The sequence below is a fragment of the Heptranchias perlo genome, chromosome 1 (genome assembly GCF_035084215.1).
Source record: "Heptranchias perlo isolate sHepPer1 chromosome 1, sHepPer1.hap1, whole genome shotgun sequence".
Lineage (NCBI taxonomy): Eukaryota > Metazoa > Chordata > Chondrichthyes > Hexanchiformes > Hexanchidae > Heptranchias > Heptranchias perlo.
Window position 1 is genome coordinate 125,592,893 of NC_090325.1, and position 21,585 is coordinate 125,614,477.

Sequence of the window (21,585 nt, forward strand, 5' to 3'; positions counted from 1 at the left end):
GATCTCGTCTCCTTGACCCCTGCCCCCCACCGATCTTCTCCCCAGCCTATGATCCCTCCATTCCTCTGATCCCTGGCTGCAGTCTTTCAATCAGGCTGGCTGCCGGGCACAAAACCCGGAAGTGAAATTGATTGGTGTCATTAAGGTGGCGATCGCAGATCGCGACCCGCCCACTTACCTTCCGGGTTTCGCACTCGAAAATCATCCCCCCACCCGCCCCACCCCGCTCCCTTCCCGGTTCTCAGTTAAAATTCACCCCCAGATTTCACTGCCAAGTAACCAATTTTCAGTTGAAATAGTAAAGGAAACATCACAGCAAGCAAAAGACACAGGATAAAGAAGAGATCAATACAAATCTTTAATTGGAAACAAACGGGGCAATTTTAAAGAAGGGCACGATTAGTGCGACCAGGGGCCAGACCGGACAGGAAGCCGCCCGGCCCTATGTAGCGTGAGGCCTGGCTGGTTTTAACTCCCAAGCCTCATCTGCTTGACTTGTGTCTGTGTCCCGCGCTAAGCCGCCGGAAAGCACTACATGGCATGTGGGTAGGAGCGGGATTACAAGCGGCAAGAGGCCGCCGCCAGACACCCGATCGAATAGTGCCCAGCACTAGGGTAGGTGGTTGGGGGAGAGGTCAGAGGGGAGGAAGCCTGGGGAAGGGGAGGCCTAAGGTTTCCTAGTGGGGCATTTAAGTCAATGAAAACTAAAATCGTGCACGATGTAAAATGGGCTATCGATTTGCTATGAGCCCATTTCGCGCCTTTGTTATAGACCAATTTCACCACTGTTATGCCTTAATTAAACCATTTACTAGTACTGGTAAATGTAAGATAAGCTGTGTTTTCTATCCTATTGGAACATTAAGAGAGGGCTGATGAGTTACTTTGTTCTGGGACTACCTGCAATGTAGGCCATAATACTGCTCCTTGACACCAGACTATTTAGTCCATGGGGACCATCAAAGACTATTTAAATTACCCCAGGGCATTTCCTTGCTTCTTAACACCAGTCGGGCATACAGAGGTGATATCACAAGTATCATTAATATGATGTATTATTATTTGTTGTGTGATGGACAATGATTATTAAATTGAAACAAGTAGGATCTCTGCACCTCTATGGTTTTACAGCCTCTATATATTATATAGCATTGAAATTAGGATTGAGTATACTGACTTCACAGAGTGGGTGGTAATTAACTGTCTAATTTCAGGAATATTTTCCTCTTTTGGTAATAAATAGTTTTTTTCTAACTTTTTTTATGTGAATGTTAACATTTGCCAATCAAAAGTGCAGCTGGTCACGATTTTTATAAGTCAATTTCATGACATACAAAGAGTGGGATCAACAGAAAACTGGACAATTTCAATACTTTTGTACTAATGCTGTTTCTCAAGCATTAACACTCCTATTTAATCAGTGCGAATGGTCAATACTTTGTTCATCTAGCTATGGAGTACGGAAAAGAGAGCAAAACTTTGCACCCAAAGGCTTGACACCCAATTCATCAAGCCAGATTTTAATGACTAGTGCACGGAGGTGATAATAAAAGAACAAGAAAGAAATTGCTTTTCATGACCTCAGGACGACCCAAAGCTGTTCACATCCAATGAGGTACTTTAAAATGTAGTCACTGTTGCAATGTAGGAAATGTGGCAGCCAAATTGCGCACAGTAAGGCCCTACAAACAGCAACGTGATAATGACCAGATAATCTAATTTTTGTGGTGTAGGTTGAGGGATAAATATTGGCCAGGACACCAGGCGGGTGGGGATCTCTGCTGCTCTTCTTCGAAATAGGATCTTTCGCATCCACAAGAGGGCAAACGGGGCCTTAGTTTAATGTCTCATCTGAAGGATGGTACCTCCGACAGTGCAGCACTGTCTCAGCACTGCACTGGAGTGTCAGCCTAGATTATGTGCTCAAGCCTCTGCAGTGGGACTTGAACCTGCAACGTTCTGACTCAAAGGCCAGAGTGCTATCACTGAACCAAGGCTGATGCTGTACATGGCATGACGAAGAAAAATTATGAGCCGGAAATTCCAGAGGAGCTGTTGCATCGGCAAAAATATAATGCACTGAGGCTTAAACTCACCATTTTGCAGTGGGGTAGACCCTGCCAGAGATCAAGAGGTCAACCAATTTAAATATTCACTGGCGTGCGGGCTTCTTCTTGCAATTCCAAAGTTGCACCAAGGAGAGTGGAAAATACATGGGAAGGTGGGACGAAAGTTGTAGAAGTGCCCAGATGGTTGGAAAGCTTTCAACTTCAGGAAGTCTGAGGTCAATATTTTGCTGGAAAAATTAGGAGGGACTGGCTGTTTTCGATCAAGCTCTCCTTTTTGCTCTCTCTGCCATGACAAAGAGTGTGGCAATATATTACAGACCAGATGAACTTGGCGGGGCGAGGAGTCGGGGGGGGGAGGTGGGTTGGAGGGTGTGGCTGAAATTCAAATGAGCTCTCTCAGATCCCATGGCTGCCCAAAGTGAAGGTCGCCAACCCTGTTCCAAATTGCTGGAACGGGATCATTAGCACGTTGGGGCGGCCACATTGAACCTGTAGAGGTGTATCAGGGGTGTCTGCCCTGACTGCTGCCAGGAATGTCGGTGTCGCTCCATGCCACTCTGATGCAGCATATGTAGCCTGGAAGGGTCTCACAGGAACGGAGCTGTCCCAACTCGATAGCTCCCAAATCCTCCACGATCGATTACCTGCAGCATCTGGCATTCTGGGGCCTTCACTGAGTCCATAAAGAAAACCTTTGCTCTTAGCAAGCATAGGTCCTGTTGAGCCTATCAGGAGGTGTACTTGGTGGAATTTCCCAGGGAAGCTCGGGACCTCTGGAAGTCACACCCTCTTGACGTATGGAGGGGGCTGGTGCGCAAACCGCCCACGGCTCCTCCACCAGGATTTCCCAGCATCCTTTCCATGGGGCAGGATTCCATTCCCCCCCCCCCCAACCCCCAACACTCCAGCAGTAACACCCTAGATACATGATGTGGAGATGCCGGTGATGGACTGGGGTTGACAAATGTCAAGAATCTTACAACACCAGGTTATAGTCCAACAATTTTATTTGAATCGTGGAGGAAAGCTTGTGATTTTCAAATAAAATTGTTGGACTATAACCTGGTGTTGTAAGATCCTTGACATTTGTCAACCCTAGATACAGCCAGCGCAAAGGCACAATTATGGGCTTGATATCTAGTATAGCAAGGACCTGAAAAGATGTCCACGGTTAGAATTTCCACAGGGGTTCTCCCAATCGTTAGCCATTTCTCCAGGATTTCCATCAGTCATCCTCTGAAGTAATGCAGATAACCAGGAGAACCCCCATGAAAATCTCAGGGAACCAAGTTAGGGCTACAATACTAGCGTTAAATTTAACAAAGGACAGGTATGATCATGGACATGCATGCATTCTTACTGATCCTAATAAATGAATTAACTTAATTGTGCGTAAATACCCTGTCTTAATATAAGCTCCTATAATATATGCCCAATAAATTTAAAAAGCTTGTTATTACTGACTGTGATAATTAATTTAATTAATTGTGCCAAAGTACTCTGTCCCAATATGGGCATGGTGGACTTATATGCAAAATTAACTTAAAGAGCTAGTTCTTGCTGACACTGATAAATATCTGAATTTCAAACTGCAAATTCACCTGTTAATTCATACTCATCTTACTGTTAAAGGAAGGTGACACATAATAGGAGGCCAGGAACTGCAACAACATCAACTTGCATTTATACAGCATCTTTAACATAGGAAAACATCCCAAGGTACTTCACAGGAATGTAATCAGACAAAAATTGACACCGAGCTAGAAAAGGAGATATTATGAGGGGTGATTAACAGCTTGGTCAAAGAGGTAAGTTTTAAGGAGGTTGGTAAAGGACGAGAGAGAGGTGGAGGGGCAAAGAGGTCTAGGGAGGGAAATTCCAGATCTTAGGGCCTAGACGACTGAAGGCATGGCTGCCAATAATGGGGCGCAGGGAACAGGGGATGGATAAGAGGCCAGAGTTGGAGGATTGTTGGTCTGGGGTAGGGTGCAGATAGGCAGGGGCAAGATCATGGAGGAAATTAAACACAAGGGTGAGAATTTCAAATTCAAGGCTTTGGTGGACCTAAATCAGCAAGCACAGGGGTGATGGGTAAATGGGACTTGGTGCAAGTTACAATATGGACAGCAAAGATCCCACCCTTGAGACCTCTGCCCTTGCAAGCTACCGCCTCAACTCCAACCTCACATTCCTCTCCAAATCCCTTCAATGTGGTGTTGCCTTCCAAATTCATGCTCATATTTCCCGCAAGTCCAGGTTTGAATCTTAGGTTTCCTTCCTGCCACAGCACTGAACCAGCCCTAATCAAAGTCACAAATACCACCCTCTATGACTGTGACTATGGTGCACTATCCCTCTTCATCCTTCTCGACTTCTCTGCAGCCTTTGACATGGTTGATCACGTCATCATCCTGCAACGCCTCTGCTCCCTTGTCCAGCTGAGTGGGACTGCCCTTGAGTTTCTTGAGTGTTGTTTATTTTGCAATTATTAACCGAACGAGCAGAGTAAGATTGAAAGTAAATCTCACCGTACTTTAGCTTAATTCAGTATCACACCTCATAACAAACAAAATAATGAACACATCACATTGTACCTGTTAGTGGGCTAAATATTCGTCTATAGTCAGTAATTTCACTGATCCTGACCGGGTCCATCTTATGGAGGTTGTGCCCACTTCCTGTGTGTCTGCCTCAACAAATTGTCTCTCAATTGCTTTCTAAACACAACACTGGAAGGCATAACAGTTGAATCTATAATGTCCCCTGCGAGTATTTGGAAGGTCTGTGTGGCAAAAAAATTAAGGGTAGTGATGGCCTTACCTGTCACTGATGTTGCAGTGCAGATGGTTGATTATGTCCATGGGCCCTTGCAGACCAGACAACATAGTACAGTTACAGTGGCCTTGCTAAATCTATCCTCGATTCCGGTATGTTGGATCAACTGCCTGCAGTAGTGTGTTCCACAACTATACTCCAGGGTAAATTTTCCAAGTCTTTGCCTATGACAAGATATATGGCCCACTACGTACCTGGATCGGAACATTTATTCTCTGTGCACTTCTGAGCCATCTTCTCATCCAGGGTCCCACTGCACTGTGAAATAGCTGACAATGCTATTTCAGAATGGCTGAAAAATCTTCTGTGCTGACACTTCCAAATCTTCCACTTCCTTCGAATGACTAGTCACTAATGAATGGGAGCACAGGACTCATTTTTTGTTTATATCCTCTCCTCCCCTCTCTTGCCAGTACTGCAAGATTTAATCAGGACCAACCTGTATCAAGGTCTCACACTCCATAACAAGCACTTTTTTTTTGTGTGTTTTTTTCACTAATTTATTTACAACAGATTTTGTGAGGCCTGCCAGGTGACCCAGTTGCTGTTCCTTACGGTTCTCAAGTCTCAAAGTAGCTCTCATTAGAAAATGGATACAGAGAAGCTATAATAATGGGAAACATTTCTGTTCCCACTTTCTACTGGTCCACTTGGCCATGATTTTAACTTGGAGCCGTGAACCTAGCCCAACTCTAGATATTCACGTTGAGAACCCTGAAGCCAAATAAGTGGTAATCTGCGATCGCAACTCAATTGAAGGTAAGTATTTGTGCTTCCGGGTTTCCCACACGCCAGGCAGCTGGATTGACAGGCTAGTTGCCTGTCGGAAGGGAAAGGAACCGCGAATCGGAGAGAGGGGTGGGAGGAGAGAGAGATCCTGGGCCCCGGGACAAATAGGACCTGGGGGGAGGGGGAACGTGGACGACATCGGGGAGGCCCAGCATTGGGGATCGGGGGGATCCAGCATTCGGATTGGGGTTGGGGGGGGGGGTGGCCGATCGCAGGTCATGTCGCGCCAGGTGAGTTTGTTAGACCTGGATGAAGCACTCCTGCTCCTGCAGGCCTACAAGAAGTGCAATAAAGGCACTCACCTCATGGATCTAGCCCTTTCCGGCTGCTTTCACCTGACATGAATCAGAAGCAATGGGAAACACGAACAGGTAAGGTTAAGAATATAAGAAATAGGAGTAGGAGTAGGCCACATGGCCCCTCGAGCCCAGTCCGCCATTCAATCAGATCATGGCTGATCTTTGGCCTCAATTCCACTTTCCTGCCCAATCCCCATATCCCTTGATTCCCCAAAAGTCCAAAAACCTATCTATCTCAGCCTTGAATATATTCAATGACTCCGCATCCACAGCCCTCTGGGGTAGAGAATTCCAAAGATTCACAACCCTCTGAGTGAAGAAATTCCTCCTCATCTCAGACTTAAATGGCCGACCCCTTTATCCTGAGACTATGCCCCCTGGTTCTAGACTCTCCAGCCAGGGGAAACAATCTCTCAGCATCTACCCTGTCAAGCTCCCTCAGAATCTTATATGTTTCAATGAGATCACCTCTCATTTTTCTAAACTCCAGAGAGTATAGGCCCATTCTACTCAACCTCTCCTCATAGGCGAACCCTCTCATCCTAGGAATCAATCTAGTGATTCTTTGTTGCACCGCCTCTAAGGCAAGTATATCCTTTCTCAGATAAGAAGACCAAAACTGTACGCAGTACTCCAGATGTGGTCTTACCAAAGCCCTGTACAATTGTAGTAAGACTTCCTTATTCTTGTACTCCAACCCCCTTGCAATAAAGGCCAACATGCCATTTGCTTTCCTAATTGCTTGCTGTACCTGCATGTTTACTTCCTGTGTTTCTTTTACGAGGAGACCCAGATCTCTCTGAACACCAACATTTAATAGCTTCTCACCATTTAAAAAATATTCTGTTTTTCTATTCTTCTAACCAAAGTGAATAACCTCACATTTCCCCACATTATACTCGATCTGCCACCTTCTCGCCCACTCAATATCCCTTTGCAGACTCTTTGGGCTCGAATTTAGCAGGCCTGCGGGTTCCCAGCGGGTGGTCCTCCGGGAGCGTGGTCAACACGCTCGGCGAAATTAGTGGGTTGCCCGCGCGATCGTAGCAGGCAACACACTAATAGGAATCAATTACCTGCTCCTCCGGGGTCCACGCTGCTGGTCTGCGCGTCGGGCGGGCTGCGCATGCGAAGTACGATCTGTCAGCTGGAGGCTCTCTAGTTAAAGGGGCAGTCCTCCACTGACAGATGCTGCAACCAATGGAACAAATTGCAGCATGGAGCAGCCCAGGGGGAAGGCTGCTCCCAGTTTAATGATGCCTCACCCCAGGTATCATCAGATGGGGTGAGGAGGAGGGGGAGGACACAGATCTTCCCCCCGGCGGGCGGGAGGAAACGGCCTGCCTCTGCCACCAAGAAGGCCTGGCTCGAGGTGGCAGAGGGGGTCACCTGCGCCACCAACATATCGCCCACCTGCATACAGTGCAGGAGGCGCTGCAATGACCGCAGTAGGTCAGCCACAGTGAGAACACGAAGTCTTTCCCCTACACTCCATCTGCCACAACACTGCCCCCACCCCACATCTCCTTCGGCACCGCCAACACTACTCTGTCACATCACCCTTCATACCCACTCAAACCCCATCCTCATCTTACCTCCACCTACTCACCTCGCCAGTACTCATCCTGCCACTAACACGCAACCCAATCCTCATACAATCTCATTACTCCATCCCATACTCACCCTCTCGTGCATCTCCCTCACGGCCAGCCTCACTCAACCTGCCACCACCTGTGCTGCAGCCACAGGGCATGCATCACATATGTGCAGTAGGCAGCGTAAGGCAAACGTGTCGTGAGCATGAAGGGGGTGCACAAGGGTGTCTGAGGGTTTGTCCTGGGTGTTACCTATATTGAATTTCAGAGCAACAAACAGCACACATTATATTGACACCACCACTGCCAAGTCTCCGCGAATCCTGTCCGTTGTGTCCAATAATGCCCGCTCCTGGGTATCACTATGAGGAACCACCACTGATGCCACCCATCGTGTTACTGCAGAGTAGGTGCAGGTGTATTTGCAGGGCTCTTCCGCGCAGACGACTGAGAGACATCGGCGGTGTAGCCGGCTGCACCCTGGAAGGATGCGGAGGAGAAGTTGTGGAGGGCAGTGGTGACTTTGCCAGCGACAGGTAAGCAGTTGGTGCTGGGGCCAGCCAGGAGCAGCTCGGCATGAAAGAGCCTGCAGATCTCCACGACTACATGTCGAGCGAATCTGCGCCTCCCTGTGCACTGCTGCTCGGAGAGGTCCGGGGAGCTGCGCCTCGGTCTGTGGACCCTGTGGCGAGGGTAGTGCCCTCTGTGATGCATCTCTCCCTGCGGTAGCCCTCCCTCCTGCTGTGCAGGTGGGCGTGCAACAACACTGTGTTGGGGGGCTCCACGTCTGTGCGGCGGACGGCGTGGACTGCGAGGCTGCTGGGGCTGGTCATGCTCTTCGTTCTCCGAGGGTGTCCACGCACCACCCATCTGGCAGGTGTTGGTCTGAGGGGTTGTGCAGGGTAGGTGGGTGGTTCCTCGGACTGGGGCTGCGGTTTCGTGTCGGTCTGTCCTCTGGCTTGGCGGGGGGTGGTGGAGGGCAGGGGTTGCACTATGTGACGCGGTGGCCTCCTGCGTGGGTGAGGGCTCTCCCCCGTGGAGTGCACCTTGGCACCTGCCACAGGCTGCTGGCTGCAACACGCCTGGTTGGAGAGAGACTGTTTCCCCCAGTGTGTGAAACTCACTGCCTTGAACCTAAAATCCCACACTTCCTCTTTTGACAGCTGATTCAGCTCATTAAATGACCTCAACAAGCAAGGTAAGTACACTCAAGTGGAACCCCGCTGGCTTTAATTGCCTGCGGGATTCCCACCAGCGGGGCTTGCGCGCGCAGCTCCGCACGTCAGCGCGGCACCCGGAAGTGGCCGGGATTTCGGCGCAATCCGGTCACGTGACCGGATATCGGGATTTTCGTGGCCCCCCCCGCTGGAAACCCGCAGGTAACCCGACGCGAAAATCGAGCCCTTTGTGTCCTCCTCACTGCTTACTTTCCCACCTACCTTTGTATCATCAGAAAATTTGGATACATTAGGCTCGGACCCTTCATCTACATCATTAATATAGATTGTAAATAGCTGAGGCCCCAGTACCCCACTAGTTACAGCCTGCCAAACTGAAAATGACCCGTTTATCCCTACTCTCTTCTCTGTTTGTTAACCAATCCTCTATTCATGCAAATATATTACCCCCAACCCAATGAGCCCTTGCTCAGCAACCTTTTATGTGGCACCTTATCAAATGCCTTTTGGAAATCCAAATATACTACATCCACTGGTTCCCCTTTATCTACCCTGCTAGTTACACCCTCAAAGAACTCTAATAAATTTGTTAAACACGATTTCTCTTTCATAAAACCATGTTGACTCTGCTTAATCATATTATGATTTTCTAAGTGCCCCGTTACTACTTCCTTAATAATGGATTCCAGCATTTTCTCGTTGACTGATGTCAGGCTAACTGGCCTGTAGTACCCTGTTTTATCTCTCCCTCCTTTCTTGAATACATTTGCTACCTTCCAAACCGCTGGGACTGTTCTAGAATCAAGGGAATCTTGGAATATCACAACCAATGCATCGACTTAAATTCATTTTACTTTTGTAATGCAAAAAAAATTAAATACCTCAACTATTTCAATGAGGTACATTGCCCCTTTAAGTATCGGCCCGCCGGCTTGTGTGGGGGTGGGACTTCCAGGTGTCTGTTGTGCGTGCGCATCCAAATGCCCCTGGGTCAAATCCAGAAGTGGGCACGTTGGAGCCGGGTTGCAGTCCTGCTCCAAAAAGCTATTATTTAAACCTCCCACCCACCCCACCCCCTCTGTTCTTGGGTGTTAATATTACCCCCCTCGTGTCTATGTTTTCATTCAAATTAACACCTAGTGGAACTGGATAATGAACATATCTACAACTAAACTGAAACCATCATAGAATTTTCATTTTTAGAGTGTATGCTTAATTTGAAATAATATGAATTATTTGTTTAAATAACCTTACAAGTACTTCTTTAGATGCACAAGGACACAGCAAAGAGAATTCTTGTCTTCTAATGAAAACTGCAATTAGAAACAACACTTTCACAATCTGAAGAAATAATTTGGAAGAAATGGTACCAAATAGAGAGGGTGTCTTACTTATTATTCAAAATTATTTAGCTGCATATACAGCAGTCTTTCAGAATGTGACTTTTCACTTGCAGTTTAATTTTAAAAGAATTGAAACTAGGATCCAAATTTCACAAAAAATTACAAAATAAGGAATATGTGGGTTATCAATTACCCTTAATGAACTGCCTCTGCTAATGTCAAACATACATGGAACCTGTAAAGGTAACATGCATTATTCACTCTATAAATAAACCAGTTTATTAAAGGATGTTTAGCCCTCTAAGACCATGCCATGATATATGGCAATTCAGTTTGTCTCAGATGACAGTTCAGTCATGCCTAACGGTGAGACTTGTGAATAATGAACACCAGGATTAGTGTGAACGTAGACGGTTCCTAAATTAAACAAGGGAAGCTCAAGTCCAATCAAAGTAATATTAATGGATATGTTATTGTAGTTAGGGAATCCTCTACTTGCAGGCACATTTACTTCCAATTTGAAGACTCAAAGTTCATTTTTATGGATCTACAATTGAAAGCTTTAGTTGGTTTATGTAGTGTAATCTATAATTTCTACAATTGAACTTCTGCTGTTATGGCCAAGGCTTAAGATAAACAAGTGACACCGGTCCACTCTTTTTTTGTCATAGTTCTAAATTTACTCCGTGTATCTCTGAACAAAATCAACATGTCCTCTTTAACAACATTTTGTAACAATTATCTCAACTGAAAATAAGTTGCAGTTCTTTGTAGTAATCTCTAATGATGAAGTGCTCAAAATAAATTCTGCAGGAGGTATGGTTCTTTTTATTTAAAAGAGTAATACCATTTTACATCCACCTTCCATCATTCATCATTTTGCTAATGGAAATGTCGATTCCCTTCCATTAGAAAACCACTGACCATACATTTTTAACTAGTAGTCTACCAGAAAATCATTAATCAGATTCACTTTCTGATTACTGTAACAAAATCCCTGTTTCTGAGGGTTGAGTTAGGGGACGGCATCAATGAAGTAATTCCCAGCCTTATTTAGCCCATGTTCGACAACCCACTTTTCACAGCCCATTAAATATTGATGTGGCAGAATATCCAGCTATCATCCTCTCCCTTTTTTCCATTTCCTGCTGTTTCGCTCCTGAGTACATTACATACTCCAGTCAGGAATTCATTTTAAATTGCTGATCTAATTAAAATATCTGGGGGAAAAAAAACTGTAGTTAAGCCACTAAGTTGATATACACCAAGATATAGAATAATTAATACGGATCAGAAGATAAAAAGCAAGCTAATGCTGGAAATGTGAAATAAACCCAGAAAATGTAGTAGCCCCATCAGCATGTGAGAGAAATGGCACATTTCATGTGTGACCCTTCATCAAAACTGACTTCTTATGAAAGGTTGTAACCAGGATATTAACCTTCATTTCCTTTTCAGATGCTGACCGACTTGATGAACATTCCAGCAGTTTTTGTTTTTATAAACAATCACAGTATAGTAAAATGTGTTAGTCAAAATCTTGATACAAATATAGCTACTCCACAAATAATGGTTCCATTGCAAGAGTTCATTTGCAATTGTAAAAGATCTATAGTCACAAGTAGTCAATGGTGTAATCTGTAGACATTCCAACAGAATCCATTAAATTTTGGATGAAAAATTTCCACCGATAACAAATCTACGTTCTAAATTTTTTTTTAAAGTTTTGGGCTATATATGATTACATCTCCATTAGCGTTCCCATTTCTCCAACGAATGCAAAATCTGCATTTTGCAATTATTAACAGTTAGGATGAAACACAGAAACATAGAAAATAGGAGCAAGAGTAGGCCATTCGGCCCTTCGGGCCTGCTCCGCCATTCAAAATGATCATGGCTGATCGTCTAACTCAGTACCCTGTTCCCGCTTTTTCCCCATATCCCTTTAGCATTAAGAAATATATCTATTTCCTTCTTGAATACATCTAATGACTTGGCTTCCACTGCCTTCTGTGGTAGAGAATTCCACAGGTTCACCACCCTCTGAGTGAAGAAATTTCTCCTCATCTCGGTTCTAAATGGCATACCCCGTATCCTGAGACTGTGACCCCTGGTTCTGGAATCCTCAGCCATCGGGAACATCCTCCCATGACACCATTCCATTTCTGACCTCAACAGATTATAATTTCTGTTATATAGTCACTGACCTCACAGTTAAGAATGGCCACTATAGTTATTGTGATCAACTTACTTACACATTGGGCTCAAATTTGCTGTGAAAATAATGGCAAGGCTAATAGCGTTCGCCGTTATTTATGGGTAAATGGTACAGCAACTTCAGGTGAGGAACAGATGCGCGGTTAAATGTAAATATCCATAAGTTGCTGTCAGAGTTGAACTGGTCCGCTGTTAGGTTCGCGAAAACGGCATCTCGCCTACCCATTTTATTTTAGGAACTTGTTGTATTTGCCCATTAAACTGGCCACAGAAAGTTAAATCATGTCATTACAAGGCGTTAAGTACCCTTTTAACGACATGATAAGTGTTAATGCCTGCTAATCGACCTCTCTGGCACCGAAAATTAACTATTATCAATGTGGAGTCTCATTCCTTCAGGTTTTGAAATTTTCAGAGAGATTTAAAAAATGTCAAAATTTAAATTTAATTTTTTTTCTTGCTTTTCTTTTCTGTCTTTTTTTCTCTCTCTCTTAATCCAAGCTGTCTTTCCCTCTCTTTATTTATCTCTCTGAATCTGATTTGACATTGAATTCACCATCCTTCTCAGTCCTTCCTGTGTTTATTTCCCAATCTTTCAATCTGATGGGTTAAGGAGATACACAGTTGCTTGCCCTGTTCACTCAGGTCCCAGATGCCCTGTTACCCTCACTGCACCATTATCAGCTTGCACTTTCAGCAACCTTGTGGGCAAAATTGTTTGAGCTGAAGGGTGCAGGGGCAAGTCTAACTAACAGCAGATGCCATTAGATGCCCTGCCATAGTAAATTCTGGCCCAAATTGTTTACTAAACTCCCCCAAATGGGAGACAAAAATAAACATCTGGTTTAATTATCACATGGTAGAGCAGGTTAAAACACAGAACAAATAATAAGCCAGTTTCCAAGAGATCTAAATACTACACTGGATGGATAAATCAATGAATAAATTTGTATGTGTACATGTAAATGTGGTGGAAATGTTTGACTGTTTAGTGAATTAATATAGTGTTTGTTTTAATATTTCCATGAGCTTTTTAATCAAGAATGCTGTTTTTTCAGTTTTCATGGTAAAATGGATAGAAACCTGGAATCAGATCACCAGTAAAGTTCCAGAATCTGATAAATAAAAATCAAATGTGACTTATTTAGTCACCATAACTCATGACTCTATTGGTAATGTATGATGGACCAATTTTATTGATGAGAAGAAATACACTTAGGGGTGTGGGAAAATGTTCTGTATTTATCAATAAATACCTCCATACATTCAACCCAAAAATATCCATGGAATTCTCTGCACATTTCCATCAACATTAATCACAAGTGTTTGACACGAGTCAAAGAACATTCAGAATCTCCCGCTGATAGTGCATTGTTCAATTTCTTCCAAAAGGTACATTTAAGACTCTCTGATATACATCATGTGCAGTCTGTTACATGATAATTAAATACAGGCTTTTTACTGGTTAATGATCACATTTCTGGGCTATGAATTGATCACTGTCAGCCACAGAATAATCACCAACAAGAGGAAACATGGCATGTGGAGGATTTCGAGGAGCGTGTGAATTGGAAGCACTGGAGCTGCAAGTTGAAAATGTGCTTTTTTCCCCTTCTTCCTCTCTTCTGTTCTGTGATTCCCAGTTTAAACACCATAATTACATAGAAATTTTGAACGCAAGATAGCACACAGCTGGGTTTTACTGTTAGAAAATATAAACCTGATTAAGCAGTAATTTGAAATCCTAATTATGTTACTTTGTTGGACACTTGCAGCTGCAGTTAAAGTGAAAGTGTTGGGTAATACACATTGTGGACAAAACAGCTGTAGACATCGATGCTTATCACATTACCACCAATTATAGCCCTTTTTTTCAAAATTGCTTGTTAGAATGTTGATGATTCTCCCCAGCTTAATACTCTACGGCCTTAAATTACCTTGTGGAATACTAGCAAACAAACACTTAACATGTTCGTAAGAAATTCCTTCACCTGTTAATTTAATGGACTTTTTAACTCTTCTACTTTAAAAAAGCAGAGAGAGGAATTTCATTTGAACATACTAAACATTCGGTCTGTGGTGCCTTGAGACATTTTTGTTACATGAAAGGCCCTGTATAAATACAAGTTGTTGTATGCAAGTTTCCCATTGCATGATTTCCAAGCCTAAGTATTTCGATAAAAATGACCATTTTCCCCTGTTTTTGGAGTGAATTTAAGAAATTAGGTTATCATTTTAAATACAATTCACAATGAAAAAAAATTGTAGACAATTCTGAGGGTTTGTGTTCAAAATTACTTAACAGAGTGGAGCCAATAATATAATGGCCACATCCATTGTACTGATATGCATTGGGACATTGGCTCCCCATGTAATCAGATGTGAGGCCTACTTGCAGCCAATGTCTTTGCACTTAATAAAGTTGTAGGTAAATGCTGCCATTGCTCAGAGCCTTTACAAAAATGTGAAGCTGATTAAGGCTGTCGAATTTAATTAACTGAGACCTAAGACCCATGTGCCTGAGCAGTACTCCAGTTGTTCAGTATCCATAACAAACAGACACTGTGATGTAGGACTAGAAAAAAAAATATTTGGGTGGTACTGTACTTCCAATAAGGCAACCCAGTTTATCCGCTGATTAACTGTTGGCCTGAAGAACAATTTTAGTCAGGCACTGTTTCCCACCATTCTCCTTCCTCCCCCTTTTCCCAAACAAGGTCTTTTCTTCCGAAGGAGCTAACAGCTGATTAAATATAAGAAATTTTGCCCCCTCAACTTGGTTTCTCTCCCAGTTCATCTGGGAGCAAAATTTACATATTGAAATGTGCTGACCTCACATTATGGGCCGAGGTCAGTTCATTCAAGTGTAGGCCCACAAAGTGCTTGAGGGTCAGTGGTGCTACACAGGGACCCATATAATCAGCTCCAGTGAGTTCCTAATCTTAGCCATGCCATTAGGAGAAGGTGCGATGCAGAGTCCTGATGCTTTGTCACAGAAAAAATCCTCAGATAACTTTGGCAGTATTTAATGCCTCCTAATGAGCAAAATAAGAATGGCAGAATGCAAGAAACTAAAGAACAAGAAAACAGCATTCCAATCCTTAAGCCCGTTAATAAGCAATATCTTTAATCAAAATGAAACTGTTTTAAGCCTACTGTTATGAAGACTTAAAAATAAAATAATCCAGTGTGGCTTTATGTATATGTGTTTGCAGACCAATTCTCATTAATGTATAATACCTATAGGGAAGCAGGAAAAGAGCATACTGGCAAAGAAAAACAGTTAGGGGGTTAAATTGGACAAGGCAAATTATCGGGCGTCGAAAGCACTGGACGCCTTGGTGCAAGAGGTGGACAGAAGGAGGAACATCCTATATCTCAGTGGGGGGGCAAGAGGCCCTCCAGACATAAGCTCAAAAGGCAGTAGGAGGCAACGGGGAACGAATGCCAGGCGCATAGCACCATGAACATGGATGCAGTGCAGGAAGAAGATCAATGCTTTGACACGAGTGGTCAAGATGAGTGAGGTCAACTGTCACGTGGCACCCGCGCCCAGTGCTTCTTGCGCAGGAAAGACGAGACAGTCGTCTGGCCTGAGTACTTACCTCACAGCAGTGTTAAAAACCAGGCCTGACACGAGGATTCAAGGAAATGCGCACTTTCCACCAGCACGGGAGCCCAAATCTCTTAAAGGGAGGATGTCTCTTAAAATCTCTTAAAAAGGTAGCCAGTACCCATTATTAGCTGAAAATAAAAGTCTGCTTCCTGCATGGAGTCTGAACGGAGATCGGACATCGCACACATAAAACACAGATGCAAGTCTCGTCTCTATGTTTACAAACTGATGAGTTATGTTAAAACATTGAATAAAAGTTGCGTTCTACTAAATCCCACATCCTCCAATCTGCACGCCAGATCTCACCAATCTGCTGATCTCACTTTGTACCAGGCCTGCGAGAGTGTGCACCAAGGTTCTCTGCTGATGCACTGGAGGCCTTGGTGCAAGAGGTGGATAGAAGGACGGGCATCCTATATCCACAGTGGGGCAAGAGGCCCTCCAGACATGAGCTCAAAAGGCAGTAGGAGGCAATGGGGAACGAATGCCAGGCGCATAGCACCATGAATATGGATGTAGTGCAGGAAGAAGTTCAATGCTTTGATACGAGTGGTCAAGGTGAGTGAGGTCAACTGTCATGTGACATGTCCTACCAACTGCACCACTAACCGCATCCACTGCTCCATGTACTACACCCCCCATCACCCACATACCAACAAACACTTTCCATCAGTACTCAGCTCTGCCAATCAGATGCTTCCTCTCACCCTTACACATTATCACTGTTGCAAGCTGCCCACCCACAACTCACAGGCCACACCAACTGGCAGCTATTCAACCATGACAGGCACATCACCCAGACACACGTCCCGTTTTCTTGCAGGAGAAGGTGGCACATAACAGGAGGCAGCAAGTGGCAATGGCATTTAGCCCCTCGAGCCTGTTACGCCATTCAATGTGATCATGGTTGACCTGTGACCTAACTCTATATATCCCTTAATACCCTTCGTTCACAGAAATCTATCAATCTCAGATTTAAAATTCATAATTGAGCTAGCATCAACTGCCATTTGCAGAAGAGTGTTCCAAGCTTCTCCCATCCTTTGCACGTTGAAACGATTCCTAACTTCACTACTGCATGTCCTGGTTCTAAATGTTAGTCTACATCCTCTCGTCCTAGTATTCAAGTTCGGGAGACCTCCAAAAACAATTACAAATGCATCAACAGCCAGAAGCAATAATCCAGCAACTAACCTGTAAATCCTGCATGGTCCCTTTAAATAGCACTGGTAGGGGATCGTTCAGGCACTCTAAGACATGTTCAGGTCGTCGCGGTTAAGACTGTGCATTGAGTGGAGCATTATGTCCCAAAATAGTGTCTATCACTTTAAATCAGCATTGCACACTGATCGTATCCATTTTCTCCTTACTTTATGTGCTGCCAGCGTTCGTTATGTGTGCATGCGCTAATACCTCTATCAAGATGGTGTCTGGCGCACGTCACGGTAGAAACGTGCATAAGCAGCCAAGACACATCTTGGCACTTCGGGAGGCCGCATAGCGCCAAAACAACGGGCACTAGATAGCCCAATTTCTAGCCCCCAATTCCTCGTATTTCTTGCAAATATAACCAACTGTGGCCATACTTAATCCTCCTTCATCTATTGAGATCCTGGGCATCACCTCAAGTGGAACTCCCATGCCTTTTGTGTTGCTAAAGCTATCTCCAAGAAGCTCTGTTTCTGCTTTAGAGCTTTACATTTCTTTTTGCCCCACAACTCTTAATCGTGGATAAAACCCAAGAATGATGAAAATTTGAAAGTTACTCCCATATCTGGGAGCTTCTTCCAGCATTTCTTTCACATTTCTAGTCAGGATACACAAAAAAAACTTATCTTCTCTTTCTTCCCTCTATTCTTCAACTTTTTTCAATCACAAATTTTGTCTTTCCCTATTTTATCAATATTCAAAAGGCCAGGACTCTTCTGACCTTCCCTCTCTTGTTCCTTCTAAGCTGCAAATGCAATGTCTTATCACTATGTCCTCATTGTGTTGAAATCAAGACTCGTTGCATAGTCTCTTAATCTAATTCATTCTTTTCCAGCACCTCAAACCTGTGGAATTCCTTACCTCCCTCAGTCTTACTTTCCTCCTATAATCTCTAGGTTTTTAAATCCCAAACTTGATGTAATTTAATCACTACTTCCTAATATATCTGGTTTTCTTCTTTCTGCTATCTTTTTCTCGGTGAAATGTTAAACCAATACCTGGTCTGCTAGCTAAGGTGGATATAAAAGATTCGATAGAATGAAGTTCTCCTGGCCAACATTCTTCTGTCAGCCAACACCACCAAAATCAGATCATCTAATCATTTTATTCATTTGCATTTTGTGGTTTGTGCAAATTGGCTGCTGTGTTTGCCTACGTAAAACACTGGCTACACTTCAGAAATAATCCATTGGCTGTAAAGTGTTTTAAGACGTCCTGAGGACATAAAAGGCACTATATAAATGCAAGTTCTTTCATTCTTTTCAACCTTGGTGTTGTCCAGTATTGATGTGGAGATGCCGGTGATGGACTGGGGTTGACAATTGTAAACAATTTTACAACACCAAGTTATAGTCCAGCAATTTTATTTTAAATTCACAAGCTTTCGGAGGCTTCCCCCTTCGTCAGGTGAACGATGTGATTTCACATCGTTCACCTGACGAAGGGGGAAGCCTCCGAAAGCTTGTGAATTTAAAATAAAATTGCTGGACTATAACTTGGTGTTGTAAAATTGTTTACAATTGTCCAGTATTATGGGTCTTGTGGCTTCACCTTGGATTCTCAATTTAAAATAATATAACCAGTGTGCAGAACCAAATAGAGACTTCAAACTGACAATAAATATACTAAATGCATATTTACCACCAGAAGATACATTATCATCAGCATTAAGTCTGCATAACCACTAAAAACCACCAAGAAAATGATTGTATATAATTTCATTGGATGGATTTCATTGCTGTAAGGTAAATACACTCAAAAAACATGAATAGCCATCGACATTAGAAACAAAGAGAGTGTCAAGATCAATGAATGGGGTTAAGGTGAAAATTAGGACACAGAGTTCAGAGCTGCCATTGTTACTAAGAACAAAGGTACCCCATTAATTAGGTTTGTTCATGCACTTTTAGGTTTTAAAATGTTTTGCCCACAAACTTGCTGGAAGTGGAACGGCACAGCGAGGGCAACAGGGAACCTGGGACCCTGGTGAACAATGGGACCAACAGTGAATCTCCTTAATTAATAAGGTTTAAGGATTGAGAAATAAACAGAGGAAGGACTGAGAAGGAGGGTGAATTAGAGGTGGTGAATTCATTGTCAAATCAGGTACAGAAAGAGAAAGAGAGGGGGAGAAAAGATTGGATTAAGAGAGAGAGAAAAAAGAGCCAGAAAGGAAAAGTGAGAAAAACAATTTAAAAGTTAATCATTTATCATTTTTAAAATCTCCTAAAACAATTCACAACCTGAAGGAATGAAACTCCACACTTATAATTGTTCACTTTCTGGGCAAGAGAGGTTGATTGGCAGTCATTAACAATTATCATCTTGTTAAAAGGGTAATTACGCTGTTAATTATTAGACTTAATTTTCTGTGGCGAGTTTAATGAGCAATTAATGTGCAAATGTTGCAACTTCACAAAAATCAATGGTTTTGCGAAGCAAATCGGCCAGCAACTTGTGCCAATTCGCAATTCATGGGGTATCTTTTCCTTGCTGCAAGTTGCTGATCTATTTGCGCATTAATAATGGCATGCGTCAGCAAAATCTGGCCCAATGAATCAACTGAATTCTTATATTTTCAGCTTTATTATTTGCTTCATATTTATTTAATATTTTAAGTTATTTAGTATTTTAAAGTTGCTAATTGGGTTCATTTTTTGATTATTGAAGCACAGAAGCTTGCAATACCTCACCAATTTAAATGAAAAAGAACTGTAGTAAGTTATAATGCTGACTTGGAATATAAGGTACCCCATGCACTGTCACAGTCATCAATTCACAGCATGGGCATCCCTCCCCTGCTCCTCCATGGAATCAGATAAATTCACCAGTTAACGTTGCATGGACAAGGCACTTACTTGTTACGTTCAAAGTTCATTAAATATCAGGTGTTAAACTCTGCAATGTCAGTACTCTTCAGGGCTTTAGTTACTGTGAAATAACAGTAAGCAGAGAAATTGCATTCACTTAATTTTTGCTACATTGAAAAAAAGATTGCATTCACAAATCTCTTCTTCACGAAAAATTAACAGTAACCACATCTCTAGAGAAATGTTTTCTACCAGTGATGGAGACCTGTTTTTCTCAGGCATCGATCTCCAAACACTGCCTGTCTGAATCCGTATTAGAGGTGTTTGATGGAACTGACAAGGAGATGGAAAAGTGAGGTGTGTCGTTCCACACTCCTAATGACCACCAACTGCAAAGACTTGCCATAATGATGACGAATGCTGCGGCATGTGGGGATGCATTCTAGCAAGAAAACATTGGAAGTCAAAAGATTTGGCCTTAACCCTACAATGTAACGGCATGCTACAGATCGCCACTAATTTGTAGTGCTTTAGCTCCTCATGTCTGAGAAAAATAGGTTTATGTCTTAACATCCCTGAACCAATTTAACACACCTCCAACACAATTCTTGACAGAATGAAAAACGTTTATCATTATAACAAATCTCCACTAGTGGATTGTGAACTAAGGTAATGGACAGGGGGAATTTATAGCCATATATTTCAAATTTGTGTTCCTTCAGTCAAACTCTTTAGATGATGTTTTGAGACCGAGGGCTTACAATGTTGTGCGAGAGATAGAGGCCAATCTTAGAACAATTACTGCCAGGATTACAGCAAACAAAAGTTGCCCTCAACTAAAATAAACCTGACACACATTATTTCCCTCATGGTTCAGGGAGCGGATCTAATAATCAATTCTATTATGTGGAGATGCCGGTGATGGACTGGGGTTGACAATTGTAAACAATTTTACAACACCAACTTATAGTCCAACAATTTTATTTTCAATTCCACAAGCTTTCGGGGGCTTCCCCCTTCCCCCTTCCACACCGCCTGAGGAAGGGGGAAGCCCCCGAAAGCTTGTGGGATTAAAAATAAAATTGTTGGACTATAACTTGGTGTTGTAAAATTGTTTTCAATTCTATTAGACAGTAGTGGAAGTGGAGGGTGGGATTAGACTGCAGCACACAATTTGTGACATGCTTTCTATCTGTTCCATACTGAGGTGAAGAATGACAAGCAGAATAAACCAAGGAACCAGAACCATTTGCATTATTTTATTATCATCTCACAGCATGGAAGCATGGGACTTTAGAGATATTGAAAGGGCTGTCCTCTGACCAAATATATATTTTAAAGAATAATCTTTATAAATCCAATTGGAGCCCACAAGTCAATTTATACAACACAGGATTGTTTTTGATAAATATCAGCTGTAGGACATAATAATTCAAAAAATGTTGTATTTGTTTTTTAAAAAACTATAATTACAGTACACTAATCTTTTGTACTCCAAGTCATTTCTGAATTCTCTTGAGTAAAATAGCCTTGTAATTAAATTCTATGCAATTATACTTACATTGCACACAACCCAAACCATGCATGATCACTTTTTGAAATTATTGTAAAATACTGCACAAAGG